General features: G+C 32.3%; 1 protein-coding gene across 1 annotated transcript in view; it reads right to left on the minus strand.

Annotated features, from left to right (window-relative positions):
* LOC143082167 (uncharacterized) overlaps nucleotides 1-15,665 on the minus strand; it is a 38,709-nt gene extending 23,044 nt beyond the window's left edge. Inside the window, exon 1 of the mRNA XM_076257729.1 lies at nucleotides 15,641-15,665. The gene's annotated coding sequence lies outside the window, so the exon portion shown is untranslated. The remainder of the gene's footprint in view (nucleotides 1-15,640) is intronic.
* Nucleotides 15,666-22,069: the final 6,404 nt, after the last annotated feature.

Genomic DNA, 22,069 nt, shown 5'->3' on the forward strand with positions numbered 1-22,069 from the left:
ATAAATCTATAGAGAAAAAAAACAAATCAGGGTCACAAACTAAAACTGAGGGAAACGCATCAAATATAAGAGGAAAACTACGACACAACAGAAACACAACATTAAAATGTAACACACACAGACACACACTATAATATAACAATGGTCATTTTCATCAAACACATTTATTCTAAAACCAGTTGCTGGCATGGTACAGGTTACTTTCTTCCCATATATTGTATGATGGTATGATACTAAATCCCTAACGGGAGGGATTGTGATTGATATTCATATGATGAAGGCATATTTTTTTAATCAGTTGAATTGAGTTGGCATGTCATTAACTGATAGTAATCCTTTGTTAATGTATGTATCATTGTTACCTACTCTGATAGCGGACTTGGACTTCTATTACACTGAGTTTTACTACTCGTACTGCTATGTGTGTCTTTATTCGACATTGGCTAGAGGTATAGGGGAGGGTTGAGATCTCACAAAACATATTATTAAAACCATTATCCCAAGTCAGGAGCCCTCTGGCCTTTGTAAGTCTTGTGTGTTATTTTTAAATTAAAGTTCATTTATGCTTGAAGTTTAGTATGACGTTCATTTTCTCTGAACTAGTGCACATTTTTTATTTTGGGGCCAGCTGAGGTCCATCTCCGGGTGCGCGATCTTCTCTCCGCGTTGAATATCCATTGGTGGCCTTGGGCTGTTATCTGCTCTTTGGTCGGGTTGTTGTCTCTTTGACATATTCCCCATTTTACTTCTCAATTTTAAGCTTACAAGAAACCAATACTGAAATGATACACTATATAACTAATACATTGACCAGTTTAGCATCTTGAAGATGGACCGAGGACCTTTGAAGTGTTGGTGATTGTATTACAAAGTTATCTTTGATATAAATTATTTTATGACCTACAACTGGAAACCTGTTTACAATTTGTAAATCTCCCTTTTTTTAACATTATCATTATTTTCTTCATTCGTTGTTGATTGTTTTCATCCCACTTGGTTTTACATTTAAAAAACACAACAACGCTATATCATGGGTGTGAGTAGCATTTTTTGTTGTTGACAATTTCTATTTTGTGAATTTTCTGGAAGTGGGTGTCGTCCATCTAAAGCCTTGGTACTTGCTGTCATATATAAATCCCGATAAACATCTTCACATAATGCTGGTAAATAGATAAGGTAAATTCCCTTGATAAAATCTGCACGTTATAGTATACCAAATATACTTAGAACACTTAATGTAAATGATCCCACTTTCCGATAATACAGTTCCTGACCACTTCTTTTTGAGTAGGTTTGGGTTTTAATATGTAAATAAGATACAGGAAACATGACAAGGACGATAATCCGGTTATTTCCGGTTGTCGCCAAATATAGAAACATCAATGAAGAAGCTCCTGCTTAATATGAGAACATTTAACTTTAATATAGAATCCCCTTTGGTAGGCCCCATTTCCACCTAAATTTAACTTTAATATAGAATCCCTCTTGGTAGGCCCGATTTCCCCCTGAATTTGACTTTAATATAGAAAACCCCCTTTGGTAGGCCCCATTTCCCTCTGAATTTAACTTTAATATAGAATCCCCTTTGGTAGGCCCCATTTCCCCCTGAATTTGACTTTAATATAGAAAAGCCCCTTTGGTAGGCCCCATTTCCCTCTGAATTTAACTTTAATATAGAATCCCCTTTGGTAGGCCGAATTTCCCTCTGAATTTTTTTTTACGACAGGGTCATTTAACGATATCCTTTCATAATCTATCTAGAACTCACAGAATCTTAGATCTAAATGAATAATTCAAAGGATTAATAACATATCGGTGCATTTTAAAACAATTGACCTCAGAATAAATTAATCAAGATGGCTCAATACTGTAATAATGAAAGATTTATGCAACTTCTTAGTATCTTATTCAAAAATGTATTGAAAGGAAATCCACAAAAGAATGATGCAACTGTCCACCACATTGCTGAGTTCAAAAGCTTTATATGTTATAAATAAAAATAACAAATGTTAAATTCCTTGCGTTTGAAGTGCTTTCAATGTAACCATTATTTAGATAGCGATATTTGAAAGCCAGAGGTGTATTCACACGAAGAGGGGGAGCTATATGATCAAAGCCAAAAATTATTAAATCACCATCAATATATGTAGCTTCTGTCAGAGATTTTCTAAGCATTTATCATATATGTAGTTGCATGTGACCCCTCCCCTAAAACTGCGGGTTTTTTTTGTTGTGATGTTAATGTTTAACTATTTCAGATAAGGGCGACGGTTTGTTCTATTAAAACGTTTAAAGCCGCTGCAATTGTTTGCACCTGTCCTAATTCATGAATCTGATGTTCAGCAGTTGTCGTCTGTTTATGTGGTTTATAAGTGTTTTTCGGTTTCTTATATAGATTAGACCGTTGATTTTCCCGTTTGAATTGTTTTACACATGTCATTTTGGGGCCCTTTATAGCTTGCTGCGCCATGTGAGCGGAGGCTTCGTGTTGAAGACCGTACCTTGACCTTTAATGGTTTACTTTTATAACTTGTGACTTGGATGGAGATTTGTCTCATTGGCACTCATACCACATCTTTTTATATCTATTGGATGGAGATTTGTCTCATTGGCACTCATACCACATCTTTTTATATGTTTTTGGTTTGCTTTAACGATAATAAAATGAAATGATGTTCTTTTCTTTAAGTACATTCATGTAACGAATCTCATATTATATGTCCCTTGTGAGTTTACACATTGTAAACTAATGACGGTTTTAAACGCGCATTAGATCATTTGTAACCACCAGTGTTATACCAATACGCAATAACAAACATCTACAAACCCTGTTCCGGTTGTATAACTACAATGTACTTACTTATACCATCTATTAAATCAAGAACTGTTATTTCACCTCATAATTACATAGAGTGTGACTTTGGAAACGCTACGTTTCAATTCCAAATAATTATCTTAAATCGTATTCACAAAATATCATCCCTCCAAAAAAATAAAAAAAAAAATGAAAAAATATATTTGTTAAAGACTTTAACGTTAAGTGGTGCATGTAAATTCGGGCGGCTAGTTCGCACTCCGTTTACAGGTACTATAGTTTTTTTTTTTTTTTTTTTATTGTTTTCTACCGCGGACCAGATAAACATGTTGGGGACATACTCTAGTTCGAGGCAAATAAAATTTCTCAAATAAAGTAGACCAGTCTTGAGGCATGCCAACACCATAATATAAATTCATTTGCGAAATAGCCGACATTAAAAGTACAAATGCATGCATTAATATTAAAAACACTAAAACATAAAGAAAAAACATATGATCATGTTAACCGGTTAATACCGATTAAATTCTGTGCATACGATAGGAAGTTAATATAGAGACATACCAACTATTTTGATATGATAATTGTACTAAGTCTTATAAAAGTTTTATTGAACAATATTTTGTCAATTTTAAAAACATTTAAAGTGCTTTTGCAAGGAAGTTAAGATAAAATAGAAACTAGAAGATAAAAACGAAAAGTGGATGTTAATGAGAGGAAATATTCAAATTGCAATTCTCTTGTTGAAATGAATTTCTTATTATTTTAAAATGCGTTTTGCTTGCAGATATATATTTAAAGCTAAATTATCATGTGCTTATTGTGAGGGGAAAGACGGGTGTCACAAGAAGCAGCGTATAGTTATCCGTATGAATCAAATAAAATCTACACTGGTTACTTATTGGTCGAGTCTGTGTTGATCAGTGTGCAGTTTTTATGCAGATTCTTTTTAGACTTGCTTGTCTATTACATGATTGTTTTTTTTTTTTATCTCTTCGACTTTGGAATCTAGATTTTCGCTGAAGTATCGTCTGCACTCTCCTTGTTTAATAATAAACGAGGCACTGTATTTTTTAAACGGAATATTTTAGTTGTTTGGTTTATGCGATAGTGAGAAATTTGTATTCTTATGTAATAATGACATGTTGATGATTGAGTTGACAAAACCTGCAACAATATTTACTAAGAAGAAACGGTAGTTCATATCAATAGCATTGAACGAAACAATTTATTTTACATTTTGATGAAGATCTATATACATGTATATATACAAATGTATGTATCTTCGTGATCAATTGTTTTTAGATTTCTGCATACTTCGCAGTTTAAAATTTTGATTTCAGTGTTATCCGTGAGTTTTACAACAGGTTTGATTTCAGTGTTATCCGTGAGTTTTACAACAGGTTTGATTTCAGTGTTATCCGTGAGTTTTACAACAGGTTTGATTTCAGTGTTATCCGTGAGTTTTACAACAGGTTTGATTTCAGTGTTATCCGTGAGTTTTACAACAGGTTTGATTTCAGTGTTATCCGTGAGTTTTACAACAGGTTTGATTTCAGTGTTATCCGTGAGTTTTACAACAGGTTTGATTTCAGTGTTATCCGTGAGTTTTACAACAGATTTTTGAAACTAATAAAGAGCAAATGATAAAATATTGAATGTTAGAACTTGATATCTGTGGAATGAGACTCATGCTGAAACGCAGATATACTATGAAGCATCAAAACAAAAATATCGGAACAAAAGAAAAACATCAGTCATTTTTTAATCGTATAATCTAAATAAAATTTTTATGCTTTGTGCAAAAAATGATTTCATATTTGTTTATTTTCGACCAACAACATCAGACTTTGGATAACATTGCATACTTTACATGTACACATGTAGTTGTGTATTATGAGAATAACCCTGTAGGCTAATGTTCTATCATGTCATATGTACATGTAACACGCGTATCACGACATCTAATAATTAGTGCATGTCAATATTATGGCAATACTAGAAAATTTACTTTTTAATTGATCGCTTTTTAAATTAACAAGATTAAAAAAGATATTGACAGAAAGTATTGTTTCGTTGAATTCAAAAGCTCTGACACGAGGAGAAAGAAATCTTTTCAAAGTGTCCTAAAATGTCAAGATCAGGTTCTAAAATGGTAATAATATCAACTTTCAAAATGTTAATACCAATGCAACTTCATGTGTCATAACCAAATGAACTTAGACCTTACCTCTGAAATAAAGTGTTGGTAGTGACCTTTGTATGGTTAACTCTAAGACATTCAACAAACGAACACATGTTAAACTGTTTATTTCATTTTTTTTTAAATGATCCACCTTAATGTATGGAAATTATTGTTAATGTGCATTAATTGCCATTGAAATTACAAAAAAATGTATATTGCTTTCAATGAAGCTGAGTATTTTCTCTGATAAAAATGAGTTGGCTATACTTTCCTTTGAACCCCGCCATGTATGTTTATTCTAATATGTCGAACCGACCATATTGTCCCAATATATCAAATACTGACTCTTGAATTAGATTAAACCGTTAAAAAAATAGTAAATTTTATACTTTCAAAAAACATATGTATAATTGATTTCTGACTAAAACTTCAATGCGCGATTTAAGATGGCACATAGTACTTAATTCCATAAAGTTTAAATTAATATACAAATGTAACTATATCTATACTACTCAGGAAATGTACAATGAAATTCACTTCACTTTTATAAGCATGCTTACACAATGATGTAATTAAATATATCCTAATTGTTATGATTTAAGATCTTATATAATGAAGCAAGGTGTATTAAACCATAGGATGATAATGTACTAAGGAACAAAGTTATCGCGTTCATTCATTATTGTTTGCCTCAAATCCAGTGGCAAACATTTCATGCATTCAAAACGAGAACAAATTCGCAATAAATACAAGAGGTTGAAATGTACGGGTCGACAGGGATAAAGTTCTGGAAATATGAACTGGCACTGGAAAAAGTGCATTCGGGATAGAGAAAGACCTATTGTTAAGAAACATGCCATCTACAGAACATTGAAGAGTAATGTCACTAATTTTAAACATGCAGAGAGTGTCAACTTCTACACGAGTCTTTGGATTTAACTTCCCTATTCTGAACAGACATGGCTGCGAATGTATACATCCCACATAGTCACAGAGAAAACCAAAGTAGCCATATGTATATACCCTAGTCTCCTTGGGAATTATTTTTACATCTGAAAGTTAAAAAAAAACCAACACTTAACAAAATCTTATCATATAAGAAATATAGCACATACACGAGGATTAGATATGTCAATGTGGCATACAAATTAAGCCTACACTTTTATTAATTAAATCCAAGATAAACACGTTGATATTACAACCATCTTATCTATATAAACCTTGTAAATTTAGTATTTTGTAATTATGTCAAATTGGCCGCAAGTATTTTTTCGAGGCGATATTTTTGTTTAACCTGAGAAAGATAAAACAAAATTAGTGATGGTTCACCTGCAGACTTAAAGGACCAATAATGGTGAGGCTAATTATGCAATTCCCATCAGTATATGAAGATGGCATTTATTATTGTAAATTTTTCACCATTTTTTTAAATTTTTTGAATGGGTTGTGTGTTCAAATTCTTAAAAATTTAAAGCGTTTATGAAACATGGTAATATAATGGTTACCCAGACCTCGATTTTGAATTTGTTATTCCTGATTTACAAATGCAACTTCATTCTTCACCCCGGAGGCAATATATGAAGTATTAGATCAAGAAAGTCAATGGTTTTGTAGAAAAAAATGGGGTAACCTTCAGTTCACAGAGTACGACAAACCGACGGAACCACTTGTAACATCAAATACCTTTAGTAGACTTTGATCATCAAAATACATGTATCTCGTCTCAAATGAAAACAAGTACATGATTAAATATAGAAAGAGTGATCGTCTGGTCTATCAAAGTACATATACTAACCTTGGTTAAAGTATACATCACAGATTATGTAACGTGTGCAATACAAATTGGTTTAAAAGTCGTTTTGTGAAGTATGCAGAAAAAATATGTCAATATTATGGTCTACTTAAATATATTAATATTTTTAAAATGTTAAGTAAAACCTGAATATGATATTAATAAATAACATACTGGTTAGCTTCTCTATACAATTTTCCCGTTTAATTCAGATAAAATGGAGAGGTTGATGCATAAAGCCCTTTGTGGCTCACATGCGTTTTTAACAGAGGTTGATGCATAAAGCCTTTGTGGCTCACGTTTTTTTAACAGAGTTCGAACCCCTCTCCCTAATCCCTTAAAAAATGTGTTCAACTAAAATTCTGTAACTATATAGTATGTAACCTGTTGTATGTCATCTTCAGTAAAAAAAATTGTTATTGGTCAGATTGTGTTTGGCAATATATAAATAAGAGAAAAGGGAGTGAGTAGAAACGGAGAATGTGTCAAAAAGACAGCAATCCAACCACAGAGTAGAAAATAACCCAAGTGTATCATTGAATAATAAAAAAAAAAAAAAAAAAAACCCAATCCGTTGGTATCTTCGCCTCTTCTTTACATGTAGATATCTTCCGCCTCTTGTTTACATGTAGATATCATTTTTAATTTGTTTGATTCGAGCGTCACTGATGAATCTGTTATAGACGAAACGCGCAGCGTGGTGTCTACAATTCAAGTCTGGTACATTTATCTGTGATGCGTTTATTTACATTAGACACTGCATTGCATGCAGATTTCAGACTTCATTTATACACATATTTAGACTTCATCTATACACATATTTCAGACTAAATTTATATTTGAGAAAATGTACATTTTAGACTACAGTTGTATGAAGATTTCAGACTACAGTTGTATGAAGATTTCAGACTACAGTTGTATGAAGATATCAGACTACAGTTGTATGAAGATTTCAGACTACAGTTGTATGAAGATTTCAGACTACAGTTGTATATAGATTTCAGACTATAGTTGTATGAAAATTTCAGACTACAGTTGTATGAAGATTTCAGACTACAGTTTTATGAAGATTTCAGACTACAGTTGTATGAAGATTTCAGACCAAATTTACAGTCACATTTATGACTACATTTATATGCAATTTTTATACTACATTTACATGTTGATTTCAGTACAATTTTGTATTAATTAAAAACAACATATATCACATTTTCTTTACATTATAAATAAGTAAAACAAGAAGGTGAATTATTGATTATCTATAAATAGTCTGTAGCAGCTTGTGCATGCTATGCTTACTTACAAAATGTTTACATGCAGATTCCAAGTTCATTCTCGTATTTTTATAAATACTTTGCGCTAGTTTTTTTTTTTTTTTTTTTATCATTGTAGTGTTCTTTGACGTGTAAACTCATAGGCGGATCCAGGGGGGGGGGCGTGACTGTAGCGGGCCCCTTAATTAGGTCAGTCAGCGCCAGCCCCCTCCCTTACAGAAAGTTGTGTAGGCGCCACTAAAACTGGTGTGAAATACTTCAAGATAGTGATAACATACTATTATGTGTATTGTGTTTTGTGTATTAGATAAAATTGAGAATGGAAATGGGGAATGTGTCAAAGAGACAACAACCCGACCAAATAAAAAACAACAGCAGAGGGTCACCAACAGGTCACAGTAGCGAGAAATTCCCGCACCCGGAGGCGTCCTTCAGCTGGTCCCTAAACAAATATAAAATATCTAATGATATTGGGCTTTTATTTTTTTAATTTGTGTTTTTTTCATTTAACGAGGTACATGTAGGCATTCAGTATCGTCACATCACTCGACTAAAATAGCGACCAGATTTGTTTTTGGAAGGACCGGGGTGATTGCAAGCTAAGCTTGCAGTTTTTATATTTTTATTTTTTTCCAACGACGGTCCATGGTTCTCTCCGGGCAATCCGCTTTACTCCACCAATAAAACTGGTCACCAAGAAATAGCACAAAAGTGTTAAAAGTGGCGTTAAACACCAAATCAAACAATAACTCAATCTGTTTTTAAAAGTGGTTTGTGGACTATTGTGTATTACTATTCAATTTTATTTGTCCAACCTTTTACGGATTGGAAATTTGACATGAGACAACATTCTACAAAGCCGTCTTTATATGTTTTTCTGAAGCATAATATGCGTATTTTATATGATGTCTTATAATTTAAAATTCTTATTTAGTTTGGCGTAGTCAATTATATCAAAGATTTGATGGTCAGTTCTTCATCAGTTTAATGATCTTTTCATTTTGATTAATGTGACACTTTATACGATACATGAGTTGCACAGTAGAACTGCAATAACATTTACAAGTTTTTCCAAACAATCTAAGACCATTAAGCAATGTATAATCTGAATTAAGAACTGATGTTTATAGCTCGATCTTGTGAGAAACTTTATATTGGTCAGTCGTTTTAAAGAGTTTGAAACAACAAGTTGCATTATATTTGAGAATGAAATAACATGTAGTTTTATATTGGAATTTATAACTGTGAATATTATCTATACATGTACTGTTACAAGATTAAAGATGTGAACATTAAATAGACTTAGTTATACCTGCAGACATACATGTTTTGTACACACACAAAAAAGCCCCGTTATATTAGTATTGAAAGTTAACAAATTAGTTGACTCATTTTTTTTTTTCATTGGAGAATGCACATGAAGATATTTATCATTTAGGAGCATTCCCTGAAATTCAAAGTTATACTATATTCCGACATTTTTCGGATCATTGGCCTTCAAATAATCTGTCTGTTTATGGTAAACTCAGGTTTTCATTGGAGAATGCAAAGGAAGAGATAAAAGTTATCATTTAGAAGTAGTCCCTGAAATTCATCGTAATGTTATCTTCCGAAATTATTCGGATCTTTATCATCAAATAATCTTTTTTGTTTTGTTTAGTGGACTCAAATTTTCATTGGAGAATTATAAACGAAGATATTCATCATTTAGAAGTATTCCCTGAAATTCAACAATACTTTCTGCTTTGAGTAGGATAACAACAAAACAAGAAAGATTATTTGAATGTTAATGATCAGACAAATAGATAGGTAAAAGTATACCATTTAATGTCGGAATATAGTACTAGTATATCGTTGAATTTCTGGGAATACTTCTAAAGTAGAAAGTATTGTTTCACTGAGAAGGGTATAGAAGAGTTGATTGTTCTAAAACTTAGCCAAAGCTAAACATTTGTAAATATATTGAACAAATGACCTATTGAATATTTTAGAAAGCGTTTTATGTACACCATCTTTCTTGGTATTATTTGTGTGTTTTTTAAAAAACGACACTCCGTCAGTTTGTACAATGACGGGAAGTATAAGTTTCCCTTACGTACTCTAACTACTGATGTAACTTATGATGAAGGACTGGTCTTATACAAAAGGAAGATGATGAGGGACTGGTCTTATACAAAAGTAAGATGATGAGGGACTGGTCTTATACAAAAGGAAGATGATGAGGGACTGGTCTTATACAAAAGGAAGATGATGAGGGACTGGTCTTGTACAAAAGGAAGATGATGAGGGACTGGTCTTATACAAAAGGAAGATGATGAGGGAATGGACTTATACAAAAGTAAGATGATGAGGGACTGGTCTTATACAAAAGGAAGATGATGAGGGACTGGTCTTATACAAAAGGAAGATGATGAGGGACTGGTCTTATACAAAAGGAAGATGATGAGGGACTGGTCTTATACAAAAGGAAGATGATGAGGGACTGGTCTTATACAAAAGGAAGATGATGAGGGACTGGTCTTGTACAAAAGTAAGATGATGAGGGACTGGTCTTGTACAAAAGGAAGATGATGAGGGACTGGTCTTATACAAAAGTAAGATGATGAGGGACTGGTCTTGTACAAAAGGAAGATGATGAGGGACTGGTCTTATACAAAAGGAAGATGATGAGGGACTGGTCTTATACAAAAGGAAGATGATGAGGGACTGGTCTTATACAAAAGGAAGATGATGAGGGACTGGTCTTATACAAAAGGAAGATGATGAGGGACTGGTCTTATACAAAAGGAAGATGATGAGGGACTGGTCTTATACAAAAGGAAGATGATGAGGGACTGGTCTTGTACAAAAGGAAGATGATGAGGGACTGGTCTTGTAAAGTAAGATGATGTAGACAGACATTTACCGATCAATGTTCAATGATTTAAAAAGGTAAACATAGACGGCTCGATTGTTATTTATAAGTTTCCCATGCAATTATATACACTGAGACGTGTTAAGTGGCCACTTTCACTGTCAAGTTGTTTTTAGTTTTCAAAAAATATATTGTTTTTTCTCTCTCAAGTTTACAACCTGGTAAACGATACTATATTGTAAGTGCTATGACTGTTATTATTATAGTGATTAGTATTATAATAGTATAATGTTTTATATTTGAATAAGTAATAAGTTAAATTGGTACTTAATAAACACATTTACAGTAGTAACAGTTAAATGGACATTGATAAATAAATAGGTAAAATATGTTGTGATAGTATATGAATAAGGAAATGTGGTAAGTGTGACAGTGAGACAACTATCCAACCAAGTTCAAAAGAACGTGGATGCAACCAATTATATGCAACCGCAGGTGCTTCAATAATGAAACAAAACATACCGTTTAGTCGGCCATAAAAAGCTCCCACATACAAATGTAAAACAAGTTAATTGAGATCAATAACGACCTAAATTATATAACAGAACAGTTTACCTTGCTATCAACACATAATAGTAACAGAAACACAGCATAGCAAGAAGACAATGAAAAACAACAGATAGTATACCTTGGTTATAAAGAGGGAAGACACACAGACATACAGATAGTATACCTTGGTTATAAACAGGAAAGACAAACAGACATACAGACATACAACACATTACAACATATCTAAAGATTAAACTGCGAAAGTACTTTATTTTTTGCATTTGTCGTTTATTAATAAACCATCTTATACATGTAAATATTAAGTCTTTGGGTCATTTTATTTCATTTCATTTAAATTAAAATTAAATCAATTCTGTTATAGTCAATAAATATAATATTACGTTGTACAGTATCAATATGGAACTAATCTTGACTATTTGCAAGTCATTTGTCTGTTTATAGAATTTGATTATAAACTTGAATTTTTATCTGCTCATTTATGTTATTGCTAACTCAAATTTAACGAAGACAAATTTGCATGGCTATTCAATTAAGCAGAGCTATTCTGTTAAATAAAATGTTGATTTAGTCAGAGAAATTAACAAATAAAAATAAATAGTGGATTCGAGCATGAGTCTAAGTGTTTACAGACAATGAACTTGTGTTATCAATGTTGATCTACCAACGAATTTAAGATTATGTTTTAATCTTCCGGTATTCAGCCAAAACCTAAAAGTGGCATCTAGTAAACACGGAAGCATCCATGATGATGGATTCTTGACAATTTTACTACCCGTAATGAAATGGTCATTTTCTCAGGTTTTAACAACAGAAAACAAAACATTACATAATTTAATATGATATTATAGTGCTTGTGTTACCGTTATACATGTTGACCTACAGGTGTAATAAATTTAATTACAGGTAGATAAGTGATATGACAATATAGTGACAGTTTTATGCTTATGAAATTAAATATTTTAACATAGAATAATCACTTATACATATATTAGAATTAATTTTATTCACCAAAAATAATGTATTTTTTTGTAGTCATGGTGCTCGCGAAAATATTTCTTCCTGCACGCCTACCTCTGACACAGAGCTAGCAAAGGTCGGAATATACCAAACAACAACAGAGAAATGAGGACAATACAATTTATCCTTTTCGCCTTCTTACGGAAGCCAAAGATGCATAAACTAAAGGAGCTTCCTTAAATTTACTTTTTGTTGTCCCAATATCAGGGCGATTTCCTTCACATTATAAAAGAAAGTGTGAACAATTAACGCGTTCAAGTGTTAATTAAATAAACGTCAGTGTTAATATTTCAGGTAGTAGGTGTTATTTTTCTAATATCTGGGTTTCAATGAACCAAGACTCCGTGTTGAAGACTGTATTTTGGCCTATCATGGTTTACCCTTACAGATTGTGACTTGGATGAAGAGTTGTCTCATAGGCACTCATACCACATCTTCTTATAACTATTGAAGCAAGTGTGTGCAATCATTATTTATTAAAGATCCTTTAAAATTGTGCTTCCATAATAAAGCTGTTTAGCTAAGCTTTATTTTGAAATAAACATTTTTGCAAACCAACAATTGTAGGGAATGCAAAATTTTAAGAACCAAAATTTGATTAACAACTCAAAAACAATTGTGTATTCCATTAGTTTTCTCGTTTGAATTGTTTTACATTGTCTTATCGGGGCCTTTTATAGCTGACTATGCGGTATGGGCTTTGCTCATTGTTGAAGGCCGTACGGTTACCTATAGTTGTTAATGTCTGTGTCATTTTGGTCTTTTGTGGATAGTTGTCTCATTGGCAATCATACCACATCTTCTTTTTTATATTGATTAGAGTATGGGGGAAATTTTTTAAACCAAAACAATGAAAATCAAAAGCATTCATAATCTATAATTTATGATATAGACAACTTTATATATTCAAATATAATATTGAATATTATAATTGCAGAAAAGAAAGATGTTTGATATACGCAATGACAGCAAACCAACAAAAGGGTAAACGAAAGTAATCAAAATTTTACAAACAGTTGGAACAAAAACACGTTTCTACATGATAAGTCAAGAATAGTTGGAGTGTTTTCTAAAATTAAATAATAAAAAAATCCATCTTAACATGTCAAGATTTAGGACCAATAAATTTCCCTGATAAAGTTAGAAATTCACATCTATTGAATTACAATCAATGCCATTAACCCAATAACATAAATTCGTTTTATCTATATTGTACATGTCAGGAGTTTTAGTTAAAAGTCGTTAAGTGTTAACTTTAAATCATGTTTTTGTTCGGATATCACTTCACATTATTTGATTAATGCGGGTCGAATTGTCGGAAAAGGTATCTGCAAAGTCATCTGTATACTCATAAACTCTTATTAATGTGAATGTTTAGAATTAGTGATCATATTAATGTTGATCATTTACGATTTGTAAAATTTCAAATATTCAATAAATGCTATTTTTATTTTGGACATGTCCTATATTGTAATTTTGTATAGCATATAAAAATTCATGCTGAATTTTGCCGTGTTTACACATACAAGAAAATAAAATTTCATAAATTTCACTATTTGCAATCGAATTAAGTGTAGTTAAACATAAATTTATCCATAGGAATTTTAAATTGGTTTACACGGTTCGGTGTGAGCCAAGGCTCCGTACTTTGACATAATGGTTTACTTTTATAAATCGTTCCTTGGGTGGAGAGTTGTGTCATTGGCACTCATACCACATCTTCCTATATCTTCAAATCAAACCAGAGGCCTTAAAAATCCTGTGTCGCTCACATGTCGTCAATGGTCACACTCGGCCATTACACAAAAACAAAATGTTGAGTTTGTATTACTGATATTTTTTCATGTATACAGTATATCTACATCGACTACAGATTTGACAAAAACAAGGACAATAACGCTGTCATCTTGAGCATAAGATTAAATGGAATAAAAATAATCCGCAGTATTTGACATAAAGTAGACATTACACTGTTCAATTAGGATTTACGTCATTAAAAGATTGATTGAATGATTATTGTTTGCTTAACGTCAGATGACAAAAGGTTCGTAGTTTTTAGGACGAGAACAAATTAAAAATAGATCTAATAGGCACGATATATCAATGTTCTTTCCACTTTCTGCAAAGTGGAACAACTGGGCTTGCAGAAAAACTGAAATGCGGGTATATTGGTTAAAGAAATAAGTCATGCCTTTCAACAGGCAAAATAAGTGTCATTTAAGTAGTTGGTATCATGGTCATTTAACGAACAGGAGAGTGCATGGGTTAACAAATGGTTCAATAACTGAACACATAGATATAGGAAGTTGTGGTATGAGTGCCAATGAGACAACTCTCCATCCAATTAACAATTTATAAAAGTAAACCATTATAGGTCAAAGTACGGAGACTGGGATTACACCGAACAGCAAGCACAAAGGGTCCCAACAATTACTAGTGTATACCAATTCAAAATTCCTATGGATACATTTATGTTTAACTACACTTAATTCGATTGAAAAAAAGTAAACCATTATAAGTCAAGGTACGGCATCAACACGGAGCCTTGGCTAACACCGAACAACAAGCTATAAAGGGCCCCAAGATTACTAGTGTAAAACCGATCAAACGGGAAAATGCATGCATGAATGATAAAACCATTATATTATTATATAATAAAAAACATTGTAACATCGTCACTAATATTTCTACAATTACTGCTCCTGCTTTGTAGAGTAAAATAAAACTTTTTCCCTTAAAAAAACCTTGAAACTTAATTTTCTTTTACATGTATATTGCTTTTTCCTGAAATTTAATCTACTTCAATCCTACGCAAAAACGCAAAACTGTCTAACATATTGATGCAAGACAACATTACAACCTTATTATATTATATAAATAAAAGGAGTTGTTGGGTATACGCTAACGAAATAAATTATCAATAATCATCTAAGAGTACAAGACACAGACGTTAACAATTAACAAATGCTGTTTTACAGTACGTCAAGCTAAAATCGCCAAATTCTTAACTAACATTAAAAAATTAAAACTCCATAATTCTTATACATATCTTTTGCCCTTTTATTCTATTTCTGTTATTATTTGAGGGAACAAAATTAATTAGATATAAAATGCTAATATGAAGATAACTTACCATTAATGGAAAGTCCATTATTACAGAAGTAAAATTGAGTGGTCTTGGGAACAAGGAAGATACCTTCATTGGTGTTTAAAGTGACATGCAGTGTTAAATATTAACTCTATATAAATCTTTACTTCCTAATTCTTTAAAAGTCAGATTACAAGCACCGATTCATTTGCTTGTCAGTTATATATAGTAACAGTAATGCATTTTAATTGCAATTTTCTGTTGCTTGTTTGAATGCATAGCTAAAAGTTAGTTTGGATCAGGAAGAATTAGTTTGGAGCACTATTACCTGTCTAACCAATCTAATTTCAAGGCTACTTATACATACATACTCTTTGAATCTATTTATGTATATCCAACCAAATTTTAAGAATAAAAGTATATTTGTTGTATTGTAAGATATCCCTGACCGAAATATCAAGTCACAAAAACAAGGAAGACATTTCATCGAATAAAGCGTATCACAAATATTCATAAAAAAGTAAAACTAAAAATGGAATGATATATTAACAATATGTTGATCACATGGATGTTTACAAATCCAGAAGAATCCAGTAAAGTTTAGGCCGTATGTCATCGTTGTGGAATGTCAGCAATGCATTAAAAAAAGTATTCAAAGTCACTTTAATACTGATGCATTTTACTATTTAAAAGTATAGGACATGAGTATAGCAATAGAAGTTTTGTAAATGCTGATAATATTTTAATAAACTACGCATTTTAATTATAGTTTGTATTTTTCACCCAGTCAAGTTTTGGAGAGAAAAAAAATAGCCTTTTTTTCACTGCTAGCTTGGACTTTAAATAAAATACTTTTGGGTTTCCTGGCATCACTCAACAGACATTAATTGTCAAATGCGCATCTAGTGCATTTAAAAATATCAGCAGTAGTCATACCATGTTTTTGTAGTGATAAAGATTAATAGTGTTAACGCATGCTGTCGCTCCTTACCCACAATCTTGTGCTCTGTTCGTCAATCATGACACCATAGAATTGTATATTTGCCATATGCAACACGACGGATACCACACGTGGAACAGGAACACTACTCTTCCTTAGCTTATGCGTTATATTCACCTTTCAGTGGAGTAGGTGTTTTATTTTTTCTCTGTAATGCGGACGGATGTTTGTCTTTTACTTAATTTGTTTATGCTATTGCGATGTAAGTTTTCCTTCTACTCTAAATTTTTTTTTAGTATTTCTTCCATGATATCTTATCTTCTTTTGCATGATAAATACAACTAAGGTCCATAAGGTGTCAACGCATGACAAATATAAAAGTATGTTAACATCATCTATTTGAAAATAAGAAGATGTGGTATGACTGCCAATGAAACACCAAAGTACACATTACGTGGATTTAAGCAATTATAGGCATGCATGTTGCTAGTGTGTATAATTGCTTCTTTTGTTAGAAATCGCCAGACATACAACGTTATTTTTCACAATTTTTCAAATCGATCCGCATACGTAAACAGAAAAGGCAAAACATTGTTTAATTGTTTTGCAAACAACATACAATGCACATTTGATAAATATAACGACGACATGTAAGCTGTTGTTAAGCACTGTATAGTACCCTATTCATTCTCGGATCAAATCAAAAAGTACAGATTGAATCGTAATCTAAACATTATCACACTTGTTTTTGTTGAACCTAGTAATCATTGACTTTTAATGAAAAGACGCCCATCATTTAAAATAAACTCGACCGGTAATAAAGAATGAATGTGATAATGATTACCATAGAACATAATTTACAAAACGAAAATAGGATGAATGGAAAGAAATACAATCACCAAGATTTAAAGGTACATGTATACACCGCAATTTTGCGCCTGTCCCAAGTCAGGAGCCTCTGGCCTTTGTTAGTCTTGTATGATTTTTAATTTTAGTTTCTTGTGTATGATTCTGAGTTTGGTATAACGTCCATTATCACTGAACTAATATACATGTTTGTTTGGGGGCCAGCTGAAGGACGCCTCCGGGTGCGGGAGTTTCTCTCTGCATTGATGACCCGTTGGTGGTCTTCAATTGTTTCTGCTCTATGGTCGGGTTGTTGTCTCTTTGACACATTCCCCATTTCTATTCTCAATTTTACCAAAAGAAAAATGATAAAACAAAGTAAAAAAAAAATGCGAAATAACCCCCAAGAAAGCCCTCAACAACGAACAATTATTCAAAAGGATAAAGGACAGTTCAAGTTTGACCATGCGCTCTGTTTTCTTATTATTGTATTTGTATATTTGTTCGTTATTCCTTTAGATTAAAGTTAACATTGCTAACTAATCGTAAGAATTTGAGTGTTTGCAGATTGGACAGATCCTGATCTGCATTTGTTACCGTGATATTCGTTTACACGAATTTTTATGCGAATAATAGACGTAGGGTATACTGGAACGAGAAACTAAACCAAAGAAACAAGACAAAAATATTTTAAACAAACAATATAATACCATCACTGACGTCTGGTTGATGTTAATTGGTATGAAAAAGTTTAACTTTATTTAATTAATGCACTACTTGTCTAAGCTGTGTAAAAAGTCAAATCACAAAAATACTGAACTCTTGGGGAAAATTCAAAACGGAAAGCCCCTAATCAAATGGCAAAATCAAACAATAAAACACATCAAACGAATGGACAACAACTGTCATATTCCTGACTTGGTACAGGCATTTTCAAATGTAGAAAATGGTGGATAGAACTTAGTTTTATAGCGCTAAACCTCTCACTTGTATGACAGTCGCATTAAATTCCTTCATAACCTGTTGGTTAAAATTTTATGATGAACTGCTATGGAAGTCTAATGAAAGCCATAAAAATAAGTAATTATAGTAAATAAGGGAAAGACATTTTTAGTTTGTAGTTCATAGAAAGAAATAAAACACATTAAGCTGAGAAAAAGAACCCTGTACTCTTTTAAAAAATGTGCACTATGTCAGCTTTACTAGCCTGTCATTTTACAACCTATCGTAAACGAACTCTTCATTTACCGTTGTAATAAATTACATCAGCTATATTACACATTGTTCTGTACCTATCTAATTCAGCTATTTAGTAAATTCTTTGAACTTCTTATGTATACCTCTGACACCTATTAACAATCTACCGTAAACGTGCTGTAATCCTCGTAAACTATTTCAACAGAAGTCATCGCACTAAAACAAATTAATTTTAGATAAAAAAATGATTGCTATCATCCAGTATTTGAACTGTTTAAAAACACGTCGCTTTTCTCAATAAGAAAAAGAGGCAAAACAAAAAACCCAACAAAAAATAAAAAGCAACATAAAATAAACAGATATTCATGTTTTTATAATGATATAAATGTCCGCAATTCTATCAACTATAACCATGAAATTATAGATTATGAGTTTAGATGTTATATATACACCATTTCTCCATATAAACTTTACGCAACAAAAAACAGTAATCACAATAGTTCCTGGTATAGACTACCAAATCACAGTTTTATCATTTGTAGCCAAACCACCTAACGAAACCAATTGTCCATGGGAAGAAATATCTTAATTTAGCAAGTCTGAGGCACCGAGAATCACCGCATCGAAAAGATACTCAGATTCATCGTAATGAGGCTCTCGTAATCTGTGAACATTTAATTGCATTATTAGAAACATGTATTACAATTTTGTATTTTATTATTAACACACACCTCAGCTGATCGACTGACGTATGACAAGGGTATCACACATTGTAACGATAATTGTAATATTCACACGTTCCTCTGCTAATTAACTGTCGTATCTGAGGGTATTACATATTGTACAGGTAACCATTTATTAACACACACATCAGCTGACCGACTATCGTATCTGATGGTATCACCAGCCTAGTAGTCAGTACACCGGTACTGACATGAACACCTTGAAAAATCTTTTTAAGGATATACCTGCCTCATGTATAACTTTGATTCATTGTCCGGGCTTGGCCTTACCTTTGTTCCTGTTCTTGTTTTATCAGCTCTACAACATTTATATAAGGTTATATGATGTTAGATAATTTTGCCTCGATATATGATATATTACTTGTCCAAATACGTATCTGGCCATTAACAATAGTACCGTTCATGTAAGTGCATGCATACAATTGTGAATGGAAGCGGGAAATGTATCATACGGGTATCAACTCGACAGAAGAGCAGAAACCAGCCGAAGGCCACTTATGGGTCTTAAACACAGCCAGAAAATCAAGCATAATGCGATGGACTTCAGCTGGGCCTTTAACAAAATATGAGTACTAGTTCATCAAAAATGAACATCATACTAAACTACGAAACATATAAATGAATCAAATACATCTTTAGTCAAATATTGAAGTACTTGCGTTGGCTCGCAAGTTAATACTATTAAGGACAAGCTAGGGTGACAGTGTGGAGAGGGCATGACCCTTAAAGTGTAAAAATGTAACACATATACGCGTAAATAGTACATCATACGTATTTGGTAGAAAGATAAAGTAAAGTATACCGAAGATGACAAAACAGTTGCTTTACTAATTCCCACGATGTAACTAGTTATCAAAGGTACCAGGATTATAATTTAGTACGTCAGACGCGCGTTTCGTCTACATAAGACTCATCAGTGACGCTCATATCAAAATATTTATAAAGCCAAACAAGTACAAAGTTGAAGAGCATTGAGGATCCAAAATTCCAAAAAGTTGTGCCAAATACATCTAAGGTAATCTATGCCTGGGATAAGAAAATCCTTAGTTTTTCGAAAAATTCAAAGTTTTGTAAACAGGAAATTTATAAAAATGACCACATTATTGATATTCATGTCTACACCGAAGTGTTGACTACTGGGCTGGTGATACCCTCGGGGACGAAACGTCCACCAGCAGTGGCATCGACACAGTGGTGTAAATAGTTATCAAAGGTACCAGGATTATAATTTAGTACGCCAGACAACTTGAAGTAAAACCAGTATTTTAATATATTTAGTTTATTTTTCATAAAAAAAACCTGCAAATGTTGAAGTGTAAATTATTGCAAAAAAAAAATCAACATGTTAACGTCGATTGTGTTCACCTCCCCCTTAAAAAAAATACAGGAACAACACTGAGAGGCATGTATTTACCATATTTAACTTAACCTATTTTTCATTTATATCAAAACTAAACATCAAAGTAAAAAGAAAAGAATTAGATGTGTCAATAACAATAAATTGTCATAAGTTCAGTTATGACGTGTGTACAGATAGCATCGCTGTTTGGCTAAAGCTTTTTTTTTCTGATATCCAACACATTTCTTATATTACTTAATTTACGTAATTCCAAACAGTTAAAAGGCCGTAAAATACAGGATTTAAAACATTACAAAATTTACCATTGTTTTTTTTACATATTTCGTCGAAAAAGTGAGAAAGCCATTTATCTTATTTTCATAATTAATGTCATTGGTGTGACAAGTTCGTCTAAATTAAGATAGCTTCGAAGTTATTATCTACAGGTAAACAAAACTGGCTTCGAGCAAATATTCAAAAAAGTTATTCTGGTTAAGAAAAATGAGATTTAATGGATCTTCGTTTGAAGGTTACATGTGTGGTCTAAAAAAAGATAGGTTCGAAGTTATTTTCCACAGGTAAACAAAACTGGCTTCCAGTAAATATTCAAAAAAGTTATTCTGGTTAAGAAAAATTATATTTTATTGGTGTGCGTAGTCAAAATAATAAAATGTTATGCGACTGTCATACAAGTGAGAGGTTTAGCTAGATATAAAACCAGGTATAATCCACCATTTTCTACATGTGATAGTTGTTGTTCACTCGTTTGATGTGTTTAAGCTTTTGATTTGCCATTTGAATAGAGACTCTCCGTTTTTAAAATTCCCAGGAATACAGTACTTTTGTTACTGTTTTTTTTTTTAGGTTACTGGTTTGATATAATGTACGTCATTTCTGACATTTACAATAGAATAACACTTTTTGAAGTATTATTATCAGATTAAGATGAACAGACGTACTACTTTGTTGGTCTGAACAATCTTTTGTCAATATTAACTATCTTTACAATTTCTTTGTATATTAACACAGATTAACATATACCATTCGGTATTGTATTTTAAGTGCATAAAAGTTTCACATAATTTTCAATTTGACGCATACAATGCATGTAAATCTACCTTTAGACTGAAATACCATGCAATTAATTTGCAATGCAATTTACCATGAAATTAATGTGCAATTTAATTCAACGTTAATTAATGTAAATAAAATGCACTTATAGTGTACAAATTTATGAACCAAATTCACATAAAGTTCGCATTTGTATTAACATATTGGGACGCCCTGTTTATATTAGCTTTTGTATTGTCCATACTTTAAAGTCATCGTTACCTGAAGCTACAGTGGTCCGGCAGTGGCGGATCCAGAACTTTTCCTAAAGGGGGGGGGGGCGCTGACTGACCTAAGGG

This window comes from Mytilus galloprovincialis, chromosome 7 (assembly GCF_965363235.1).
Source record: "Mytilus galloprovincialis chromosome 7, xbMytGall1.hap1.1, whole genome shotgun sequence".
Lineage (NCBI taxonomy): Eukaryota > Metazoa > Mollusca > Bivalvia > Mytilida > Mytilidae > Mytilus > Mytilus galloprovincialis.